We start from the raw sequence: 14,041 nt of genomic DNA on the forward strand, positions 1-14,041 counted from the left end.
ACAAACCACTCCAGCTGATTCTGCCTCAGTTGATCCTCGGAACCCACTCTAAACCTGCTTCAGGAGCCTGTGAGCATTTCAGAGATGTGTGATTCATCCCGGTGTCCCTGAGTCTTAGCTCTGCGCCCGGCACAGAGTCGGTGCCTAGCAAACACTGTGCCCCATTGAATGACCACACTGGCCTTCTGGCTGAGACACAGATGTGCAGGAGGGAAGTTAGCATGTGGAAGATCTGTAGACTTTTCTGAAATGAAGGCATTTCAGGACCCCATTCCCAGTGTCACCCCAGTTCCCAGTGCTCAGTCAGGCTCTGGACCACTGATGGCCTCAGGCCACCATGGAAGGCTGCCTGGCCCAGGAGGTGGGCAGGACTGCTGACCGGAGAAAATCCACACAATCTGGCCTATTGTTCGCACCATTTCTGTTCCTCTCACCTGAACCCACACCAAAGACACGCCTTCCTGGGCAAGGCCTCGGTTAGAGGGAGGGTCCCCCACACAACCTCAGAGCTACTCTGCTGAACTTCCCCCGGTGCCTGCTGTGAGGTCTCTGACCCAGCATTAAGATGTTTTCTCCTTCTGCCTTCAGAGCAGACCGGGCAGCTCTAGGCCCCATCACCAGTCCCCTTGCCAGAATGCCCTGTCCATCCGAATCACCTGGGGAGCTCAGTAAAAATCCCTATTCCCTGGCCTCTGCCTGGTGATTCTGATTCAGGAGGTGTGAGGGGAAATCCACCAGAGAGGGGAACAAAGTGGCCAGAGAAGCCAGGGTCGTGAAAAGGAAGGAATGGGAGCGAAGAGGAGGTGCGTGCGGACACCCTGGCATCAGAGTGGTGGGCTTCACTGCCTGGAGCAGGGCTGTCTGATCTGTTTGGGCCACTGTAACAAAACTCCACAGACTGGGTGGCTTAGACAACAATGTTTATTTCTTACAGTCATGGAAGCTGGAAACCCCAGATCAAGGTTCCTGGTAGAACCTGCTTCCTGGTCACCTTGTCGTACCTTCACACGGTGGAGACAAGAGCTCTGGTTTCCTTCTCTTCTTGTAAGGACACTAAACTCATCACTGGGGCTCTACCTTCATGACTGCGTCTGGACCTAATTAATTCTCAAAGGCTCCACCTCGGATACCATCATACCGGGGATCTGGACTTTAACATGTGGACTTAGCAGGAGGGATTGGGGGAGGCACGAACACTGAGTCCGCAGCAAGGGTTTTGCACACAGGAGTGTGAGGCTGTATGTTTGGCTGCTCAGTTCACAGCCAAGGAAACAAGCCCTGAATCTAGTTCCTTCTCCACTCCAATCTCTAAGTCACAGAGTTAGCCTCGTGCAGTGCGGAGTGTTTGTTCTGAAACGCACCCAAGGAGACAGCTATAAAGCAAAGCAAACACAGCTGAGTGTTGCCACCCTGAAATGGGGTATTTATGACATGTTTTATGTGATCCCAACAAGAAAGAACATTAAGTGAAAAGGCTGTCCCTGTCCTCACAAGCCCAAAATAAACTACTGACATAAATAAACATCCAGGGATATGCTTTACTTTATATCATATATAAACATATATCTCATACAATAAACTGTAGAAACCATTTAGGTAATGGTTACTATGTGCCAGCACGGTGTAAAGCACTCATATGCATTAGCTCATTTAATCTTCAGCTCAATGAGGTAGCTACCACTGCCACCCCCATTTTGCACAAGAGGAAGTTGAGATTCAGAGAAGCCAAATAACTTGCCCAAGGTCACACAGCTAGGAAAATACAGAGCAAAGGATTGAACCCAAGTCCAGCTGAGTTTAATCCCTATGCTCTTAACTACACTGGACTGTCTACCTATATGTAAATTCAGGAGCGGGGATATTTAATCAAACTTCGTGATCAAGACTGAATGGCATCTTTTTAAATAAAGTTTTGGGTGATCTGAGAAGTCTGTACAACCCTTGAGGAACATGGGGGAGGCAGACTAATTCTGAGAGCCTGAGACCAAGAAGAGACAGAACTTGTCCCAGACAGAAGTCAACAGTGAAGAATGCTACAAAACCAGACGGACACAGAGGAAACTCTCATACATAACTGGCTCCACCAACTGTGGCCGGATGCTCTGGGGTTTTTCTGGGGGTTATAGCCCACCCCATCCCCCCTGTTGACTTCCAGGTCCTTGAATCCCAAATCCTGCTGGCTACAACTGCCTTCCACCCACATCTCCCCTTCCTACAGACGTTATGCACAACACGCCAGAAGGAGGCCCCAAATGAGTGGGCCCTCTTGGAAAGAGCCTGCCCTCACTCGCAGGCCATCAGACAGCAGTCTTTCTCCCTGGCCAACCAAGCGGGACCCAGAGGAAGGGCTTAACTGGGCTTAGCATGACCCCTGCTCCATCCTCTCTAGTAATTAGGGGCTTCCCGTCACCTCCCAGGGAGAATTAATCACAGGCTCGCTGGGTCTGGCAGCTGGAAGGCCCCTCCTTTTGCAAAGGAGGAACGTAAGACCTAGGATGGCGATTCGCCAGGGAAGAGGCACAGACTCTGGAGTCAGCCACTCTTAGGACCTTCCTTATCATGGCTATGAGACCTCAGCCCAGCCTCTCAGACCCTCAGGCTCTTCCTCTGCTCTGTGCACACAGCCTCAAAGCCACCGGCCTGACCCACTACGGTGGTTTCATCGCAGGTGTGCTCCCCCTGTAAGTGGCAGAGCGAGGACAGGAGACCAGGCTTCCTAACTCCTAGTCTAGGACTGATCAGCACAGGACCAAGAACGCCTGCCCTTCCTCCTTTACTATTCAAAACGGTCGAAGAGTCACAGGGCATTGTTGCTATCTAAGACTTGACCTGAACCCACGAGAAAAACTGGCTCTCTGGTGACTGTCCCTTGGACAGCAAGGAGATCAAACCAGTAGATCCTAAAGGAAATCAACCCTATGTATTCATTGGAAGGACTGATGCTAAAGCTGAAGCTCCAATATTTCAGCCACATGATGTGAAAAGCCAGCTCATTGGAAGACTCTGACTTTGGGAAAGATTGAGGGCAGGAGGAGAAGGGGTGACAGGATAAGATGGTTGGATGGCATCACTGACTCAATAGACATGAGTTTGAGCAAACTCTGGGAGATAGTGAAGGACAGGGAAGCCTGGCGTGCTGCAGTTTAAGGGGTCACAAAGAGTCGGACACTGAGTGACTGAACAACTGGTGACTAGATGTGGGAGTGGGGAAATGAGCCCCCATTCCAGGTTCTCCCAGACCTCTGGGACTTGCCAGAGCCTCCCACCCTCATGCCCAGCCCACCCTCCTGGACAAACAGTGTAAACCCTGACCTAAAGAAAGGGTCAGAGGCCTCCCTGAAGGTAAGTCCAGAAGATCCACGGATACCCTCCAGGCCCCTTTACCTCGTTGTTTGCTGGTCTGCTTGCTTCCAAATCTCGATCATCCTAGATCATCAGCCCAGATGGGCACCCAGATCATCATAATTCCAGCCCTGCTCCCATTGCCTCACCCCCACATCAGAGTTTCTCAAGCCCACCTGAGCTGGCTGTGTGGGAAACCCTAGGGATGAACCGCAGAGAAGGAGCAGGTGGAGGGGAAGGGGACAGGGCAGAGGTCACTGGAGAAAGCCAGCTCTGTTCACCGGGTCTGCGTCAGGGGCCCAGGTAAATCCTCCTCTGGCTGCAGGAATGACCAGGATAAGGTTACCCAGCAGCCGGGTCTCAAGAAAGGTTTGCAATTAAACATTCTGCCTGCACGCACTTTACTTGGAGTCATGTTTCCCCAGGTGGAGTTTCCCTTCCTTCTGGATTAAAAAACGCATGGATTCTATTCCCCATCTCTGGTCATTTCAGACAGATGGCAAGCATCTAGGGATTGCGTTCAGCCTCCCCCAGAGAGGAAGCCCTAGAGTCTCAAGTTCACCTGCCATGCTCACCCTCCTCCACAGACGCAACTACAGAAACTCTGCGATGCCTCCGTTCCACCAGCCCACCCACTCTGGGGCCATCTTGGGTCGCTTTCCATCTGCTCAGCTCATTAGGCCCAGAAATGTCTGTGGCTTCCAAGACTTCCAAGTCCTGCTCCTTTCAACAAGGAAACAGCCTTGATGCAAATCAGACCAGCAGCTCAGCTCCAGAGAACTGAGACTGAAGCCCAGCCCAGTTCCTGTGGAGGGAGAGCCATGCTCAGATCTGGACTGTGACCAATTAATGACCCAAAGCTATGGCCTAATCATTCCTAGAAGGCCTGGGACCTGCCCACGCTTAATTAGAAAGTGCCAGTAAGCACCCACTGCTCCCTATGCTGATGAAAAGTACAGTTAGAGGCAAGAAGCTAGGAAGTGTGGGGAAATCCTCTACTTGGGCACAGTGGCTCAGTTTACTGAGGAGGTCTTATTTTCCCTAAACCCCTGCCAGCTGCCCCTGGCCCTCGACCAAGTGGAAACCCAATGACAACCTTCCTTCACCTGCTTATACCAACACAGGGTGGGAATAGCTGGCAAAGACGAGGGCTGTTGCATATAGTTGTATAAGTTGTTTACTGTCCAAAGACTGCCCGGGACAAGTATGGGCCAAAAGTTAGCCTATACTCTGCACCCCAAACTGTACACCACAGCTCTGGGACGCAGGCACACAGAGAAAGGAGTCCCTCCTTCTAATGCATACAGAAACATTTTAGCCAGGACACAGCACCGTGTCCCCTGGGTAGGTTGTCACTGCCTTCCAGGTCCCTTGAGGTTACAGTATCTCCTCAGGACCCAGTTCCTCCACTTTCCCAGATCTTCCAGATGAACGGATGCTTAATGTTCGGGACAGGCTGCTAAAGGCTATGGCCACAGAGGTCTGAACGAATACATTCCAACAGCCAGGAAAGGGGAGTTCTCATTTAGGGAGCTGATTGCAGCTCTGACTTCCTGCTGGAGAAGTTCATCATGCCAGCCCACCTAAGGTACCAATTGGATATAACCTTCTATTCAAAGGGCCCCATATACTAAGTCCTATGACAGGCAGGGGAGTCTCAAATTAGAACGGGTTGATCCCCAAGATCCAGCTGACCCAGCAGGGCAGAGGATCCCAGGGCTGCTGCTGCCAAGGCAAGGGCTCCACCAATGCTGGGCTAATGCCCCTTCTCCTTCTGCCTGGGGCCCACTGACCCCCACTATTAAGTGGCAGAGACTCCAGTGTCAAAAACCCATCTTGATAACAGTTGGCTGCACCCAATTGGAAAGCCTCCCGGATTTCATCATCTGACCTGGGCCCACCAGCCTAGCAAGTCTGTGGTCCTCTCTTGCAGTGCTCATAGTCTGTTTCTCACAACTAGCCACTTACTAGATCTGCCTTTGTTTATTACTTGTTGACTGCCTTTGTTTATTACTTGTTGATAACAGCTGGCTGCACCCAATTTGAAAGCCTCCCGGATTTCATCATCTGACCTGGGCCCACCAGCCTAGCAAGTCTGTGGTCCTCTCTTGCAGTGCTCATAGTCTGTTTCTCACAACTAGCCACTTACTAGATCTGCCTTTGTTTATTACTTGTTAATACTTATTTATTACTTACTAGACTGCCTTTGTTTATTACTTGTTTATTACTTGTTTATTACAGGATGACCCAGCACTGGACACATGCTGTCACCCTGTCCATTTCACTTGGGTGACTATGTCCTCCCAGTCTCCCCATGGGCAGCAACTGTGTTCTCTCACCCCTCTGAGGTATCCCAGGCCTGGCAGTCTGCTGGGCACCCTGAAATACAACTGGCTGGCTAATGACTGAAAACTTACTGGGTTTAAAGCGCCAAAGAGGTCGCTAGCAGCAACACCTGGGGACTACCCCCACCTCCAGAAGCAAATTCTCAGTGGCCAAGGGGCAGAATATAGATACGTCGGTACAAAAGCTTTGCCAACCCACAACCCTGCCAGCAAAATCACGTTCAATGGCCTGTGGCCACCTGGCTAACGTTTCTGAGCACCCTCAGGGTATAGTCCTCTAAAATTCTGACATCTCCTCTGGAGTGGATGATTATTCATGGGGTGGGGAGGGTAGGTGACACTGCAGATTTGAGCAATAAGCAGCACTTAGAAGCCTGGACTTGGGGGCAACCTCCCCTCTAAAGCGCGCACATGCATGCATACACACACACACACACACACACATACAGAGGTTCAGTATGGGTTCATGACCAGATGGTGGAGCCTTTCAGGCTTCAGACCACCCTAGCCAGGCTCCCTCTGGACCTCTATGGAGCAATCACAACAAACACAGCAGGAGCGAACCCCAGAAAGGCTTGTGAGAGACAAGGAGTGTGGCCCACAGAAGGCTCCTCCCAGAACCAGGATCCACCCACTCCTCCAAAACATGGCTGCCATGCACACGCTATAAACCTGTGCCAAAAGGCTCTCCTCTGGGAAAAGGGCTTTTCCCCTCCCAGTTTCATTGGGATATACTTGACATACAACACTGTATACATTTACGGTGTATGGCGTAATGATTTGACTTACATCCATCATGAAATGACTGCCATAATAAGCTTCACGAACATCCAGCATTTCATATGGATATAGCATCAAAGAAATAGAAAATTTTTTTCTTGTGATGAGAACTCTTAGGATTTACTCTCTTAACAACTTTCACATGTGATATACAGCAGTGTTAATTACATTTCTCAAGTTGTACGTCATATTCCTAGTACTTACTTATCTCACAACTGGGAATTTTTATCCTTCATCAAATTCCCACTCCACCCACCCTTCTCTGGTAACCAGAAATCTGATCTCTTTTGCTACAAGTTTGTTTTTGAAGTAAATTGACCTATAACACTATGTTAGTTCCTGGCGCATAATATAGTGACTTGATATTGCTACACATTTCAAAATCATCACCACAATAAGTCTAGTTACTATCTGTCACCATACAAAGGTACTACATAATTATTGACAATATTTACTGCACTGTAATTTCATACCTATGACTCATTTATTTCTTAGCTGAAAGTTTGTACTTTTTAATCTCTCTCATCTGTTTTCTCCTCCCCTCGCCCCCTCTCCTCTGGCCACCCACTTGTTTGTTTTCTGTATCTATGACTTTGTTTCTGTTGTTTGTTCATTTCTGTTTGTTAGATTCCACATACAAGCGAAATCAAGTAGTATTTGTCTTTCTCCATCTGACTTACTTCACTTAGCAGAACATGCTGCTGCAGATGGTAAAATTCCATTCTCTGTATGGCTGAGTAATATTCCCTTATATATACACATGGAATATATATACATATATATACACACATGCATATATATGGGCTACCCTGGTGGCTCAGATGGTAAAGAACCTGCCTGCAATGTGGGAGACCCGGGTTTGATCCCTGGGTCAGGAAGATCCCCTGGAGAAGGGAATGGCTAACCATTCCAGTATTCTTGCCTGGAAAATTCCATGAACAGAGAGAGAAGCCTGACGAGCTACAGTCCATGGGGTCGCAAAGAGTGTGACACGACTGAATGACTACCACTTTCACTTTCATACATATGTGTGTCTCACACCTTCTTTATCTATTCATCTGTTGATAGGCACTTGGGTTGCTTCCCTGTCTTAGCTATCACATATAATGCTGCAATGAACATAAAAGTGCATATATCTTTTCTAATCAATGTTTTCATTTTCTTTAGATAAACACCCAGAAGTGGAACTGCGGGATCATATGGCAGTTCTATTTTTAATTTTTTAAGGAAACTCCACACTGTTTTCCAGTATCTGCACCAATTTACATGCCCACCAACAGTTCCCGAGGGTTCCCGTTTCTCCACACCCTGGCCAACATTCATGATTTGTTGTCTTTCTGATAACAGCCATTCTGACAGGTGTGAAGTGACACCTCATTGTGGTTTTGACTTGCATTTGGGAAAGAGGGCTTTTTAAAGGGATGTGAAGGAGGTGATAGTCAGCAGGCTCCTAAACTGTATCAAACACCTTCAAGAATGTCTAGTGGGGATCCGTCACTCTCAGCACCTGCCATCATTTGAGTGCATCCCGGGCCTTTATTATTTAATTTGGAGGGCAGTGTGTAGGCAAGAGGGTTTGGAGGAAGCTTCCAATAGCTGGTTACTCCATTCGTTCCTCTGCAAGATGGGAAGAACTGTGGTCACCTCACTCTGGGGCTGTCTGAGGATGTTTGATCTACCCCATATCTCCCCATTAGAACAGAAGCTCCTTCAAGGCAGACCATGGCATTCTAACACCCAGCAAGACAATTTATACCTAAGAGGTGCTCATTTAATGTCCCCTAAGTAAGTGAAGGAACAAAGCAACCAGCTGATGTCAAGTGACATTAGTGCCTGCTGCTGGCTTTTGTGCCACACGACAGATGAGGCAGAGACCCCGACCTCCAGGCCCTCCAGCTCAGCTGGAGCAGCCAGACTCACACTGACCAATCAAGCAGGGAAACCAGCTGGAGCGATGGGGTACCAACAAATGAGGCTCAAAAAGCACCAAAGGGAGCACTGACATTGCAGAGGAGAAAGATGGCTTTTGAAGGCATTTGGTGGGTTTGAAGTTTAGCTTCCACACTTCACTGCTGTGTGGGCCTGAGCATGTGTCTTAGCCTCTCTGAGTAAGAGGGTCTCGTTAGCTGCAAAGTGTGGTTTATAATGGGAGCTTCCCATTAAATGTGATGACACAAGGTGGGGGCTGGCACATGGTGAGTGCCCAAGTAGACCTTAGCTATTTGGATACTCAGGAAGAGGGAGGGGTGAACTGACTTCTTTCCATTTGCCCTGAGACTTGAATCATGACACCAGGAATAGGAGCAGCGGGGGGGAACAGGAAGTAAGAATCAGGGACACAGACGGACAGGAGCAGGGGAACGAACACACACACACACACACTCTCTCTCTCTCTCTCCCCCAACACTACTAATAACAAGGCCGGCCTGGGAAAGTAGAAGAGTAAAAATAGCTCTGCTGCCCAGGGCCGGGAGAACAATGGCCATCCTTGGGAGCACCCCACTGAAAGGATGGATGGGCTGTGGCAGGCCCCTCGGGGTCGGAGGCGTTTTTTTCTTCTTTTTTTCATGTTTCCTGGAGAGGAAATGAGTGTGCAAAGTAGAAGCTAGAAGGATTGACAAAATTTACACAGACCTTTACAAAGGTTCAGCTGCCGAAGCTCCATCCTTGCAGTCAGCAGAGCTAGGACAGCAGGATGAGCCAGTTTTTTGGTTGTTTTTTTCTTTCTTTTTTTTTTTTTTTACAAACCTTTCTCTTCAATGCAGGAGCTTGTGGTTTCAGTAGGAATAAAAATGATAGCCATGCCCCCGTATTGATCACTTAACTGCATTCCAGGCTTTGCTAAGCACTTTATCTTGATGATCTCATTTAATCCTGACATTGATTCTGTGGGGGAAAATGTTGTTATCATCTCCAGTTAACAAATGAAGAGACCTTGAGAAATAACAGATCTACCTGAAGTTCCTGAGTGATGAAGCTCAGGTTTAAGTGCGGTGTTGACCCCGCAGCTTGACCACTTCTCTTTTTGATAACTACACCAGACTGCCTTGAGCCCAGGCGGAGCCCCCAGCCGTGACGATCTGCTCTTCAATCGGTTGCTTTACCTGTATGTGACTCATCAGTCAGTATTGAGGCCACCCACGTGGCAGCGGGGTAGTGAGACCAGCTTGGGGACCAGGGCTCTATTTTGCATGGTTCAGACGCAATCCAATCTGGCTACTGGAGAAATTGTTTCTGTCTCTGAGCCGCCACTCCCCATCTGTAACATGGGTGTGGTAACACCTGCCCCACCATGAAGCTTAATGAGAACACGAGGGAAGCAGCAACCACGGTGCTGGGGTCGCTGCAGCTGCTGGCCACACATGACCTCTCTTCCCCCCTTCCCCTTCAAAGAGCCTAGCACAGTCTTTTGTGCTCCTGGAGTTTTTGCCTCTTTCCTAGAAGTTTCTGGAGGCACCAATGACCCTTCCTGGGTCAAGAAAGGAAGGCACTGCAGCTTCTAGGGCTCTGGGTGTCGCCCCCCACTGCTTGCTCTCCAGAGTACCTGAGGGCATGTGGTTGGACCTCTGCACCTCCCTCCTCCAGCCCTGCCACCTCCCTCTGGTCCCAAGCCAGTTTATCAGAACAGACGCATCTGACCACCTTGGGCCAGCAGGTCCTCCGATGGAGAGGCCCAGAATAGGTGAGCATAGGTGTCTTGGGTAATGCCCAGGAGCTCAGAGAGGGTGCCGGGATGCCCGGGATAGGGGGAGGAGGCTTTCTCTATGGTAGAAATCGAGAAAAATTCTAGATGTATATTGACATTCAGGAGCTAGAGACCTGGAAACTTTAAACAACCATATACTCGCTTGAACCCTGGAAAGGACCATGGTCCTGGGTTTCCAAGGGGCTTGGATGCAGCCCAGCGATCTAGGACCAGGCCAGAAAGGACGATTCTAGCCCCACATTCTCCGAAATCAACGGCTGACCTGGGCCTGCTGACCTGGACACACACATCCTGTGAACGTGCCCCGCTCTCCCATCACACCCTGGGGAGCAAGCAGAGGTTAACACACACGGGTTGGTTTCCTCTTCCTGGGAAACACAGCAGTCAGGCAAGGCCAGAGGCCAGCGGATTCCTCCACACACAACCTGAAGGGGAAGTGACCCCACCGCTTCCTCCCCGCCATCTGACACACTCACACCTTCCTCTCTGCTGTGCTCAGCAAAGCTTGACTTCTGACACAAGGCGAACTGCTGTCATTAGGAATTCTGTTGCATGGGATAGACAGGAACAATCATTTTAGAGAGCATTTTAGCAATCTCTACCCCAAATCTGCATTCCCTTTGATACAGCAATTTTACTTCTAACAACTTATCCACACAAGTGTGTGTATATGTGCGTCTAGGCATGTGTGTGTGTGTGTGTGTGTGTGTATTTATATATATATATAAAGATGTTCATGCAGCTTTGTCTGAAACAGCAAAAAAATAAGGAAGGTTGACAGTCTATCGGTTTAAAAAATGGTCAAATTATGAGTCATGTATCTATTAAAGATAAGGTGGCTCTTTCTGTGTCATCAAGGGAAAATGTTCATAGTATATTGAGAAAAGAAAAAATATTACAAAACAGTGTGTATACAATAAGATTAGATTTATTTCAGGGGAAGGGGAGTTATATATGGGGATTTGTGCATATATGTGTGTGTGTGTGTATGTGTGTGTGTACATTTAAAAAATTTGGGAAAATGTCACAAATTGATGATCGTGGTTATTTGGGTTAAGAAGAATAGAATAATTTCACTTTATACATCTCTACATTGTTTTACTGGACTGTATTTGGCTTTCAAATTTAAAATGAGATTCCCATCTTTACAAAACAGTTGTGTTCTCTCAGCCTGTACTCTGACTAGTGTTAGCTCCTAGATATTCTGCCAACATCCAGTATGTGCTCACTCTCGGGGAGCTGAAGGGGATTTCAAGTTCAAGGTGGAGCTCTTGAAGCCAAAGTCTGCAACCTGTCTATACATACCATCACCTGGAGTGCTTTAAAACCATAGTCTGCCAGCGCTACTCATAGCATTTGAATTAGAATCCGGGAAGGCAGGGTGGACACTGGTAGTTTTCAGAGCTCCCAGGTAAGTCTACAGGTTGTTACAGGTTGAGAACCACTTGTTGACTAAAAAAAGAAAAGCACAACATAAGAGTTGCTAGTTTAGTTTTATTTAGAGTAAAATGAGGACTGCAGCCTGGGAGACAGCACCTCAGACAGCTCTGAAAAACTGTTCCAAAGAAGTAGGGGAAGGACAGTATATAAGTGACTCTAGTGAAGGGAGTGGAGAAGGCAGTGGCACCCCACTCCAGTACTCTTGCCTGTAAAGTCCCATGGGCGGAGGAGCCTGGTAGGCTACTGTCCATGGGGTTGCTAAGAGTCGGACACGAGTGAGTGACTTCACTTTCACTTTTCACTTTCATGCATTGGAGAAGGAAATGGCAACCCACTCCAGTGTTCTTGCCTGGAGAATCCCAGGGACGGGGGAGCCCGGTGGGCTGCCGTCTATGGGGTCGCACAGAGTCGGACACGACTGAAGCGACTTAGCAGCAGCAGCAGCAGCAGCAGCAGTGTAGGGAGAATACACACAGTCAAGTGCATATTTTCCCAGAAGGTTTCTGCTGGTCTCATGAAGCTTTCTGCTAGTCACGAGAAATAGCTGTCACCCTGAAGGATTTTAGTGCTTTTCTAGATATGAGGAGATAGGAGAACTGGACTCGTAAACTCAGCTCCTATAAACATCTAACAATCTAAACACCTGTTCTACTAGTTCTGTACCCTCCCCTCCAGTCTCCACCTTGGACTCCTTTCAGGGGTTCTGAAGGTCAGCAGCTGCAGCAGCACATGACTTAATCCTTATAGAGGTAGATGGCAAGTACCCATGGCCAGTGCCAACTTGTAGCTAACACACTCAAGGTAGACCTGGACCAGCACCAAACAGACCACCGGACTAGCTGAAAACAACACTTCAAGTAGCAAGCAGTATCATAAGTAATGGGTACTAGTAAAGAGTCAGCTCTGTCTTCAAGAGATCCAGTTAGGGAGTTTGTATTTAGTGGTTTTTCTCAAAATTCTGCCTCCAGTTTTGGAATGCACCAACTCAAGTGGGAGAAGAAAACAAGGGGACAGGGGTTCATCTGTTCTGAGCTGTGGCTGGGCCTTCGCTTCTACAGGAGCTCATGGCTGTCACCACCTCCATGGGGCCTGTATCAGCGACTCAGGGGTCAGAGTCCAGCCCTTTTCGGCTCCAGGAGGAACAGCTGAAAGAATTAGAGGTGCTGAGCCCAGAGAAGGCATTTAAGAGACACACAACAGCTGGTTTCAAATATTTAAAGGAGTATCAGTATGAGCGGGTCAACTCCAATTATACCGAAAGGAAGGTGGTGGACAGTGAATGCAAAACATAGAAAAGCGGGTCTTGCCCAATGTTGGGAAGAACTCGCCAACTAGAGCTGCCCAAGGATGGGACGGGCCGTCTTGTGAAGTAAGGGACCATCAAGGCAGAGATGAGTGATCACTTGCCTGTGATGTTGCTGGGAAACCCCTTTCCACTCAGCCCCCCAACTTCCAACTCCAGGAGGCCAGAAACAGTAAGAAAGGTTTAGCAAAATCCACTTGGAATACAATTCCTTTAGCAAAAAGTCTTCCACTTGCAAAAAATCGTCCTGAGCATCAGCTGAGTGTCAGACTCTGCAGAAGGTACCGGCCATACCAGAAGTGAGTCAGACAGTCTATCCTCATGGGGCTTCAGACACAAATGCGATCATTTCTGATGGTCCAATAAAATGGAGTACAGTGACCAAAACTGACTTCAGGGGAGGTGGCTAAGTCAGATTGATGGTCAGGGAAGGCTTCTTTCAGGAGAAAATATTTGACGTGAGATCTAGATGCAAAGAGAAAAGCACTACTTACCAGCTGGGGAGGTGGGTAGGATCTCCGTTTGATTCCATCCAAAATTAGAAGGGAACCCTACCTCACATCATATACAAAAATTAACCCCAAATGGATCAAATACCTCAGTGCGAGTGATAAAACTATACAAAAGTCTTAGAAGAAAACATGGGTGCAAATCTTCAAGACCTTGGACTAGACCATGGTTTCTAAGATACGACACCAAAAATACAGTAAACAAAGAAAGAAAGAAAGCAATAGATAAATTGGATTTCACCAAGATTAAAAACTTGTCCTTCAAAGGACACCAGCAAGAAAGTAAAAAGACAGTCTAAAGAATGGAAGAAAATATTTGCAATCCATGTATATAAAGAACTCTTTCAACTCAATAACAAAAAGACAACACAACTTAAAAATGGGCAAAGGATCTGAATAGACTTTTCTCCAAAGAAGATATACAAATGACTAATAAGTACAAAAAGAGACGCTCAACATTACTTAGCCATCTGCTGCTGCTGCTGTTTAGTCCCTAAGTCACGTCTGACTATTTTTCAACTCTATGCACTGTAGCCCATCAGGCTCTTTCGTCCATGGGATTGTCCAGGCAATAATACCGCAGTGGACTGCCATTTTCTTCTCCAGGGGATCTTCC

At 48.0% G+C, this 14,041-nt stretch overlaps 1 protein-coding gene across 3 annotated transcripts in view; it reads right to left on the reverse strand.

The window, feature by feature from the left end:
* The window catches only part of SH3PXD2A (SH3 and PX domains 2A), a 249,553-nt gene that overhangs the window by 190,037 nt on the left and 45,475 nt on the right, over positions 1 to 14,041 (reverse strand). The gene's annotated exons all lie outside the window — the stretch shown is intronic.

Source organism: Bos grunniens, chromosome 26, assembly GCF_055505025.1.
Source record: "Bos grunniens cultivar Pamir isolate PY7600 chromosome 26, Bosgru_T2T1.0, whole genome shotgun sequence".
NCBI classification, from domain to species: Eukaryota; Metazoa; Chordata; class Mammalia; order Artiodactyla; family Bovidae; genus Bos; species Bos grunniens.